Consider the following 10,676-nt stretch of genomic DNA (forward strand, 5'->3'; position numbering starts at 1 on the left):
CAAGGAGGCGGGCCGTGTGCAGCAAAGGGTCACCCCCATTAGGTCACCTAGGCAAGGAGGCGGGCTGTGCACAGTGAAGAGGGTGCAGTGTGCAATATCTCTTATCTAGGGGCAGCCTAATTCTGAGGAATTCTAAAGGAGGATGCTTTGAGTCAGCAAAGCAGCAACAGGGCTGACAAGGTCTACAGCCACCTGCTGGCAGCTTCCAGTGATTTCTATAGGAGGATGCTTTGAGTCAGTACATAGCAACAGGTTGACAAGGTATACAGCCACCTAGGCGCGGTTATACCGGAGGGGTTTTAAGCCCTCAGACGCTCACGGGATTGCCGGCCAGAGGGCAGCCTTCCATAAGAACTGGATGCAAGGTACTGCAACTCCTTTTCAGGAGGAGTGACTCATGCTGCAAGACTGCCAATACAGTGAGTATCTTTATGATACTGAGCACTGCTTCCTGGGCTATAAATTCTTGTCCTGGTATAACTGTTTTTCCCTTAAATCATGCTCTGCACTGTGTCTGCTCTAGACATTCCTCCAAGTATAAACAAGGTATGATTATATATCTATAGTGGTTTTTCCTTCTCTGTACCATGTCTGCTCTAGGCATTCCTCTGACTATGACTAAGGTATAATTATGTATATATATATATATATATATATATATATGGAAATAACTGAGTCATAAGATATCCTTCAGGCACTAATTGTTCCGACTATAAACTAATACATGATTATATATAAAGGAGTATATAAAAGAAAAATCTGAGTAGTAACACTATAAACTAAGATATTCTTCAGGCACTAATTGTGCCAGGGATCTGTTTAGCTCTCCTTCCTCAGTGCCCAGATGGGGGGTTACCCACACCTCTGACTTCAGGTAATCCACTCACCTTGGCCTCCCAGAGTGCTGGGATTACAGGCGTGAGCCACCATGCCCAGCCTGTTTTCTGATTCTTAATTGTGCTGGGTGGTCAGGGCACAGGGATGAGGGATGGGACAGTGATATCGTTGTGGGGCGGGAGGGGGATGGGAGGCTCCATCATCCAGCCTCCACTACCCCAGCATCATTTGGAGGTGGTCGTGGCAGCTGAACCAGGACCCCTAGGGTATCTCTTTCCTAATCTCAGGAATCCGAGAACATTGCCTTGTGTAACAAGATGCCATGAGGTTAGAGTCCACAGTGGCAGAGTTGAGTTGTTGTGGTTGTTTGGCCCAAAAAAGCCTAAACTATTCATTCTCTGGCTCATAACAGAGCAGTTTGCTGACCCCTGGTCCACCTGTGCCCTCCTTGGATGGTCTGTGGCAGGACCTGGGGTACTGCCTGGGGCTCCGCAGAGGCGTGAGCTCCCCCCGCAACTGGCCCCCTACTTCTCCACTTCAATGAGCCACAGATAAGCTGGGATCTGACTAAGTGCAGATGTGGGTTCTGGAGGTGTGACCCCAGAATGCACATGAGGGAACCCTGAACACCCCATCCCCAGGGTCTAAGTCCCCTCCCCTGAAATCTGACTTGCTCAACCAACAGAAGTAAGCAGAGACTTTCTGAGGCTCCCAGGGTTACATGTTAAGGGGCCTGGCAGCACCTGCCTGGGTCTCTGGGGCCAGCGGCTGTGCGAAGCCTCCAACAGCCTAGGTGGACCCCACCCCAGCTGCACTGCCTGCCCTTCCTGCCCTCCCTGTGCCGAGCCACCTGGGTGTTCTTCAGGAGTCCCTGAGTGAGAGCCGCCCGGCTGAGCCCTGCCACCGCAAAGCCTAGTCCGGGAGGTTTTACAAGATCAACCACCAGGGGGAGGGGACTGAGAGTCCGTGTCTCTAACGAGCAGCTGGTGATGGCGACGTGATTCAGAGCAGGGGCCACGGTGGCAGAGTAAGGGCTCAGCCTCCAGGGGACAGGGAGGACGGGCTGTTCTGGTGCCTCCTGCACCTGGGGGCTTCCCAGCAGGGCCTCCCTCACCTAGTCCTGGGGAAAACGGCCCGCTGGCCCACCCATCCGCTGGCTGCTGATCCAATGCGGCAGGGGGCGCCAGGGGACGCCGGCCTCGAGGCTCCGATGGCAAACCAGAGGCTGCCCTACCCTCCTAGGGCCAGGACGGTCACACTCTGGGCTGCGGCTAGTCAGGTGCACCTGTGCCAGCTGCAGGAGGATGCCGCATGGTCCCAGGAAGCCTCTGGCTGTGCTCACCTGTGTGGCATTTTCTCTGCATCAAATGACTTACCATCAAGTTATATTTTTGAGCCATGAAAATACATGTGTTATTTGGGTCCAGCCCTGGTGTTGGGGTAAGAGATTCTAAAAATAAGCCCTTGCCACAGCTCCCACGGCGGCTCAGCAGGACCAGAAATTCACCATGTAAGGCTGCCAAGGGCCAGCTATGAGATCTACCCCCTCTTCTCTCCCAGGTCTCCCCAGGCCAAGGTCTTGGTCAAATTCCTTCAAACCTAAGGGGAGATTCACCGGAAATAGGAGGCAGTCTGGAGCCCAGGGCGAAACAGGCCGGGAGCAGCCAGGAGGCCGTGTGGCCCGGCGTCCAGCCTCAGGCAGCAGCAGGACAGACCTCGGCACTCAGAGGGCCTTGAGGCTGGACAGAGCCTTATAAGGCGCTCCTGGGGCCAGGGCACACGCGCCAAGAATAGCCTCCGACGGGCTTTGCCTTCCGATGGGCTGGCGCCAGGGTCCTGCAGAGACTACCCGGGCAGCCAACCAGGGGCTGGCTAGGCACATGGACACAGGCCTCCTTCCTGCCAGCTGCTGGGCTGGGGTTTTCTGGGGCTGCAGGAAGGGAAGTGGAGGAAGGACCCACGCTACGGCTGGCAGGTGCTCTCATCCTGGTGCTGACCCCACCTGGTCAGGCCATCCCCACATGGGGCCAGACAAGGACCCTTAACCTTTTCTACTGCGTCTCGCTGGCCAGTGGGCAAAGGCTCTGTGTTCACAGAATGCCGTTTAAAAATGTGTCATGGAAAACACACAGGACCCTCACCCAACCATACTGCCATAGAGTAATAAAACACTTTAACCGTGTTGATGGAATATGTGTGAGTTGAGTCTGGTCACTGCCACTGTCCTCTCACATCCAGCTTCACAGATGCACCGAACTCCCCCACGACCCTGCAGGAAGAGCCAGTAGACGGCGTCTCTGGGCATTGCCAATCGGCCGTCTGGCAGGGTCCCCGCGGAGTCAGGGCCATTCCTATGTCCTGTCCTCCTGACACACCCTCACCCAGGCTCACACATGCTTCCTGTCCCGACTCCAGCAGCTCTTCCCCCTCAGGGCCCAGGTGCCCCTTCCTGTCTTCCTTGTGACTGAGGAGGTACCAGCGTCTGGTGTCCTTCGACCTTGGCCTAGCTCTGCAGTGAGTCACGGAAAACCTCGCCACCCGGAAGGAAGGTACTTGCCCTCCCGGACGTGGGTGTGCAGGAGTTGTGGCCACTCCCATCCCAGTGGCCCTGTTGAACAGCAGGGCGGCCAGTCCAACTCTGGGTAATGGGCCCCATCCTGGAGCCCAGCAAAGGAGAACTGCCAGGGGGCAGACGCAGGTCCTCAAGGCTCCCAGAGCACAGCCTGCAGAGCAGATAGATGCAGGGTGGGGGCAGGGAGGGGCAGGACGGGGGTCGGGGCAGAAGAGGAGGCCAGAGCATGGCTTCAGAGGGGCGGGGCCTCACCCTGCAGCAGGCTGGGGGGCTGTGACCTCAAGGTTGGTTGGGCCCTGGGTGGGGAAAGGCACCCTCCAAGTCATGCCCCCTGCATGCCGGGGTCCCCGAGAGGCCTGGGCACCCAGGGATAGCCCCCACCCCAGCCCACGGCCTGGCCTGGCAGCCACTGCAGATGACCAGAAGGTTGGTCCCAGGCTGTGGGAAAATGACCCAGGGCTTCGTGGGGAAGGAATGTCAGGGGCCAGGGCAGGAAGGAGACAGAGCCCCTCTAGAGGGGCCAGAAACCCCTGGGGTGGTGCACATGGAGTTTCTCAGCCAGAGGGGGCCAGAGAAGTGAGGGTGGCCACCCACGTCCTGGGGACAGTGACTGGGGTTTCGATTTTTCACCAGTGGAGGAGCTTGGGGCGACCCAGGCACGTGTTGGGGCGTACTTCCTGGTTCCTTGACCTCTGGCCTGTGGGCGCCCAGCCTCCAGAACCAGCCTGAAGGTAACACCCAAATGGGGTGAGTTTCCCTGAAGGCCAGGGAGCCCCACCCTGGACCCTCTGAGCCAGCCTGAAGTGGGGGTCTTGGGGGCAATCATCTCAGCCCCTCCCCAGGTCCCCAACTTCAGGCTGAGCCAGGCATGGCATCCTCCATTGTGGCCTCCTCTGCCATGGCCTCCTTTGTTATGGCCTCCTCCACTGTGGCCTCCTCCGCCGTGGGTGCTGAGATTGCGCTGCTTCACTCCTACCCTCTTTTTTCTTGAGATCGGGGTGGGCAGCCTGGCTGGGACACTCGAGGTCACCCTGGGCCTCCAGGACCACACACGGTAGGACCAGGCGCCCTACGAGGAGGAGGAGTGGGGATTCGCTCAGCAAGGCCACAGAAGAGGATCCCAGGCTAACCCAGGTCACAGACTGACAGGAATCCATGAAGTCAAACGGTGAATTTCTCAGACAAAAGCTGGTGTTGTTTATTTCCTGTGGCTGAGTCACTCTTGCCAGCCTCGTCCCAGGATGGAGATGCCAACACTGTTTCCCACACCTCCTTCATGTGTGTCCTCAATGCCCCAGTGAGAGAGGGAGGGGACAGGCAACCTCCAGGTCCCGGCCCCACCCCACCCGCATGTCCATTTCTCAGCACTCGGGAGCTGCGGGGCGAGTTCCACGCTGGCAGCCGGTGCTCTGAAGGTGCCACAGCTGGGAGGTAAGGTCCCTGGAGCAGCCTGGGCACCCGTGGTTGCCAGGTAGACATGCAGAGTCCTGGGCTCTAGCCCAGATCCTCTGACTCAGAATCTGCATTTTAACAAGAGCCAGGTTCCAGGCCCCTGTCGAGGGGCCCTTGGGAGGCTCCCATGGGTCCCAGCACTAAAGAAATCGTGCGCCCACCCCCACCGTGCACAGGTGTGGCCATTCTGCCAAGGCCACCTTTGTCAAAGGTCTGGGCAGGACGCCTAGACGGCTTCTGAGAGCCTGGGTGGGCCACCCCCATACCCGGGTCTGGGTGGGCCGGAGAACTTGCATTTGTACAGTTCTAGGGGTGCCCAGGCTGCTGGCCGGGCACACTTTGAGCCACTCATGGGCATAAGACGGCAAACTCTACCCACAGGAGTTTTTGGCTGCATTTGGGCTAAGGATGGTTTTCATGTGTTTACATGTTTGGAGAAAAATCCAAAGGAAAACATCGGCAGAGCAGAGCAGGTGCACGGACCGTGTGGCCGCAGAGCGCAAGTCCATGATTTTCCAGCCCTCGATGGAGCTGGCCGGTCCCTGCTCTGAGTAACAGAGAAAGTTAAAGGAGGCCCCTAAGAGCAGCCTCCGGAGAACACACCTGTGTGCCTCGTTGCTTGACGCCCTCACCCTTTCCACTTTTGCCGGTATTTCCTCTGGCTACTGTGAGCTGAGCATTCTTTGGTGTTTATTATTCGCCGTCCGCCACTGGCCTTCTGACTTGGTTTCCGGGGTCTTTTGTCATGAAGTTGTGTTGGCTTCTGTTGCAGAGTGCACTCTGCCTTCTCCTCTGCTCCATGTGTGGCCACATCTTCCTTTGGGAGAGTTGCTATGCTAAGGTCCATGTTCTCCTCTGCTATCTTTCCTTTTTCATTTGTTTTATTGTTTTTTCTTAATTTCTGGTGTATGTGTGCAGAATATGCAGGTTTATTACAGAGGTAAACGTGTGCCATGGTGGTTTCCTGCACCATCAAGCCATCACCCAGGTATGAAGCCCGGCACACATCACCTCTTTTCCCTAATGTTCTCCATCCCCCTCCTGCCCCAACGGGACCTGGTGTGCATTGTTCCCTCCCTGTGTCCATGTGTTCGCATTGTTCAGCTCCCACTTAAAAGTGAACATGAGGTGTTTGGTTTTCTGTTCTTGTGTTACTTTGCTGGAGATAATGGCTTTCAGCTTCATCCATGTCCCTGCAAAGGATATGATCTTGTTCCTTTTTATGGCTGCATAATACTCCATGGTGTATATGTGCCACATTGTCTTTCTCCAGTCAATCACCGATGGGCATTTGGGTTGATTCCATGTCTTTGCTATTGTGAGTGATGCTGCAGTGAACATTCACATGCATGTATCTTTGTAATAGACTGATTTATATTCCTTTGGGTATATAACCAGTAATGGGGTTGCTGGGTCAAATGGTATTTCTGGTTCTCAGTCTTTGAGAAATCACCACACTGTCTTCCACAATAGTCTAACTAATTGACATTCCCACCAGCAGAGTGAAAGTGTTCCGATTTCTCCACAACCTCGCCAGCATCTGTTGCCTCTTGGCTTTTTCATAATTGCCATTCTGACCAGCATGAGAACTCACCGTGGTTTGATTTGCGTTTCTCTCATCATTAGTGCTGTTGAACTTTTTTTCATGTGTTTGTTGGCTACATGTATGTCTTTTTTGAGAAGTCTCCACTCATATCCTTTCCCCACTTTTTAATGGGTTTGTTTGGTTTCTTCTTGTAAATTGCTCAAGTTCTGGGTCTGCAGGCCCAGGCCTGGCATGCTTAGCATGGACTATGCCACCAGCTTCCCCCGCGGCTGTGATGGGCTGATGGGCACAGGCCTCACTCGTGTCTTCGGGAGAGTCTAAGCCACTGAGGGTGCCTGTGCAGCCCTGGAGGAGCCTCCTCAGAGTCATCTTACGCGTCCATCCTAAGCACAAGAGCCAGGGAGTACACTCATCCCTGCTCCCTGGGAGGACAGGCAGGTGCTGGGGGGCCAACCAACCACGACAAGCCTTTCTCACAACCTCTGCCAGGTGGGGGACCTGCCTCCCGGAACAGCAAGCGTCCGCCCCTGGAGCAGATCGGGCAGCTGACAGACACGGAATTACCTGGGCCAAAAGCCATCCTGGGACAGGAGAAGTGGGTGACTGTGTTTAGGCTTCTGTCTCTCCGCAGGCTCTGGGAAAGGCCAGGGGGCCGATCCACGTGTTAGGGTCCATGGGTCTGCTTAGGAGGGGCTTGATTCTCAGAGGTCCTCACCCGGCCTCTGGGCATTTGGTGCTTAGGGCGGCACCCAGGAGGTCAGAGGCCAGGCTGAGCTCGGGCACTGCCATCCTGGAGCTGCCCCCACCTGCCCAGCTCCCCCAGAATACCCCTGTTCAGGGCCAGGAGCATCTTCCCCACCCACCTCCACCTGTGGACATGCTGATTGTGGGGGCCTTGTATGAGTGTATACGTGTGTGTGCACATGTATGTGTGTGTATGTATGTGTGAATGTGTGTGCATATGAATGTGTTTGTGTGTGCACATGTGTGTATATGTGTATGTGGCTGTGTGTGCATATGTGATTGTGTGTGTGCACGTGTGTGGATGTGTGTGTGCAAGTGTACATGTCCACATACATGTTCCTAGAGTGTCTCCATGATCCAGGACCGTCCCTGGCAGGGAGTGCAGTCCCATCTCTACCCAGGGCCACCCCTTGCCATCCGGGCCCGAGGCCCTGCCCCTTTCCCTGAAAGTATCTGGGAGCCCTGGGCTCTCCAGGGCGGCCAGGCTGCCTCGGGGATGAGAAGCTGCCGGCTTCCCAGGGGCAGCCCTTTGACCCTAGTCGAGTCACTGGGATTCTGTCTTCTCTCTCCATTAAGGACAAATAGGTCTTTCCTGTGTGAGAAGCGGTGCCTGGCCAGGCCAGGGGTGCAGAGATTGACCCTGACTTTGCACAGAGGCTTCCCCAGCCCAGAGCCGAGAGGAAGCCCCGTCCAAAAGCCAGGAAGCAGCAGCAGGGCCAGCCCTGGTGCCCCGGGTCTCCCAACCTCGGCTCTGCTCAGCACTGGGCTGGAGGAAACAGAGCTTGGCTGTTGTTTTGTTTTCAATTTTCTGATCAGGGTAGAGAGAACCAAAAGTTCAGGAAAAAACAGGTATTTTTTGAAATTTTAAAAGCCATGACTCACTACTGATAACTCATCTTCCTACAAATGAGTCAGATGAGCTTTTCCGTGGGGAGCTGGAATGTCCCCTCATCCTGTTGTGTGAGATTTTAATAAAATGCACTCCTTTGGCATAGGTGAGAGGCTGCATGTGTCCTGGGGTGGCTGTCACCAAGCATCATGCGCTTGGCGCTTTCAGCACCAGAAACGTGCTCTCCAGTTCAGAAGGCCAGCCTGAGTCACCGGGCGGCCTCTCCCCAGGGGCTGCAGGGGCTCCCCCGGATTCTTCCTGCCTCCTCCAGCTCCGGGCGGCACCACAGTCCCTTTGCCAGGTCACATCCTGTTCTCTTCTCTCTCCTAAGGACCCTTGCGATGTCATCTAGGCTCCCCCACCCCATAGACCAGACCACCTCCTCACCTCAAGAGCTGGACCTAGCCACACTCATAAGACTGTCTCCCAAACAGGGTCCCATCCACAGGCTCCAGGGTCAAACATGGATGTAGGCACGGCTAGGCTGGAGGAGGGCTAAGGCTGCCGGATGACACTAGCGCTATGGACTTCAGGAAAAGGGTCCCTGGCAGGAAGAGGGGATCAGCCACCCCCCTGTCCACTGTGTCACAAGATCCTTTCAGCCCCCCAGCGGAACAAGACGGTGGGCAGGCAGCAGTCGTCTGTAGATGGCAGCATGCGTTTGGGGAGAACAGAGTGCCAGGTCCAGCCCAGCCTGCCAGGCACTGCCCCAGGCACCCTAGCCCCACCAGAGGCCCCAGCCCACAGCTGAACTCCAGCTCCACATTTTGGACTCAAAGTTTTGCGATCTCTTCCAATGTGTATGAGAACTTCTTCCTACTGCTCGACACACTGTGAACTCCTGGGGCCACCTGGCTCCCACCTGTGGTTTTAAGGGCAGTTTCAACAATGCTCCTAGAGCCACCATTCCACACACACCAGGACATTCCCCCTGCTGGGCCCAGCTGCGTATCAGGTCCCAATGAGAAAGAAGGATGAGAGTAGGGCATGGGCAGCCCGTGAGTGGGGCAGGTGGGGGCAGGCCCTGAAGTCTCGCTGCACAGCAAGCCCCTGCTTTCCTGAGGCTGCTGCTCTGCTAGGGCTGGCCAGTGGGGCCGTGGGCGTGGACATGCGTGAAAACATCCTTAGGGAATGGGCTGCATGTCTTGACCGAGCCACACAGAGCACTCCGTCTTTTTGTGCATTTCTACCTGTGCATTCCTGGTGTGCATTTGCACGTCTGCCATCTGTTTTCCTGGAGCGTGTCTGTGCACGTGTTCCCGGTGTACTCTGCATGTGTTTTCCTGGAGGATGTCTTGCACGTGTGTTCCTGGTGTACTCTGCATGTTTTCCTGGAGGGTGTCTTACACGTGTGTTCCTGGTGTACTCTGCATGCGTTTTCCTGGAGCGTGTCTGTGCACATGTGTTCCTGGTGTACTCTGCATGCGTTTTCCTGGAGCGTGTCTGTGCACGTGTGTTCCTGGTGTACTCTGCATGCATTTTCCTGGAGGATGTCTTGCACGTGTGTTCCTGGTGTACTCTGCATGTGTTTTCCTGGAGGGTGTCTTACACGTGTGTTCCTGGTTTACTCTACATGTGTTTTCCTGGAGTGTGTCTGTGCATGTGTGGTCCTGGTGTACTCTGCATGTGTTTTCCTGGGGGGTGTCTTGCAAGTGTGTTCCTGGTGTACTCTGCATGTGTTTTCCTGGAGTGTGCCTTGCACGTGTGTTCCTGGTGTGCTCTGCATGTGTTTTCCTGGGGGGTATCTTTGCATGTGTGTTCCTGGTGTACTCTGCATGTGTTTTCCTGGGGGGTATCTTTGCATGTGTGTTCCTGGTGTACTCTGCATGTGTTTGCCTGGGGGGTATCTTTGCATGTGTGTTCCTGGTATACTCTGCATGTGTTTTTCTGGAGGGTGTCTTGCACATGTGTTTTTCTGGAGGGTGTCTTGCACGTGTGTTCCCGGTGTGTATTTGCACATACATGCATGCCTGTGTGTCCTTGGCACCCTGGCATCTTCCTCTCCTCTGCCCACCACCCTCCTGAGCCAGCCTTTCTAAGTGGAAGGCAAGGAAGGCTGGGGCTGCGTGGCTGACACACAGGCCCGTCTGGGGTCACAGGCGCTTTGGGGTCACTGTTCCCAAACCTTCTGCAGTGAGATGGAGACAAGGAGGGGAGCCTGTGGAGGGCTCCTTCAGTCCAGACGCCTCCTCGCAAATGAATGGCAAATGTCAAATGCAGCCTGGGGAAAATAGTTCCCACACCTAATCATGTCCGGGAGAGGTCAGGGAGCGGAGTGCGGGAGCACATGCTGGGTGGGAACAAGGGCCCTTTGTGTGCCCCGGGCAGCTGTGGCTGCAGCAGCGAGGCTGAGTGTGGCTGCCTGCCTGCCTGGGCCGCCTGGAGACCAGCACTCTCCTCCACGTCGCGTCAGTGCCTGAGCTCAGCCCCGCCCGGGGACCCTGGCTGCAGGGAGGGGAACGTGCTCACCCGAGGAACATTCTCAGGCTCTCAGGCCGAGAGATGGTCACAAATGGGGTCACTTCTGATGGCGCTCAGCTGCCACAGCAGTGAGCCATGAATCGCCCACACCAGCTTTGGCTGGGGCAGAGTCCCAGGGCCTGAGTGAGAGGACTAGCTGGGCTCCCTGCCTGCTG

This window comes from Sapajus apella, unplaced genomic scaffold, assembly GCF_009761245.1.
Source record: "Sapajus apella isolate SASKATOON/1434 unplaced genomic scaffold, GSC_monkey_1.0 scaffold8, whole genome shotgun sequence".
NCBI lineage: Eukaryota > Metazoa > Chordata > Mammalia > Primates > Cebidae > Sapajus > Sapajus apella.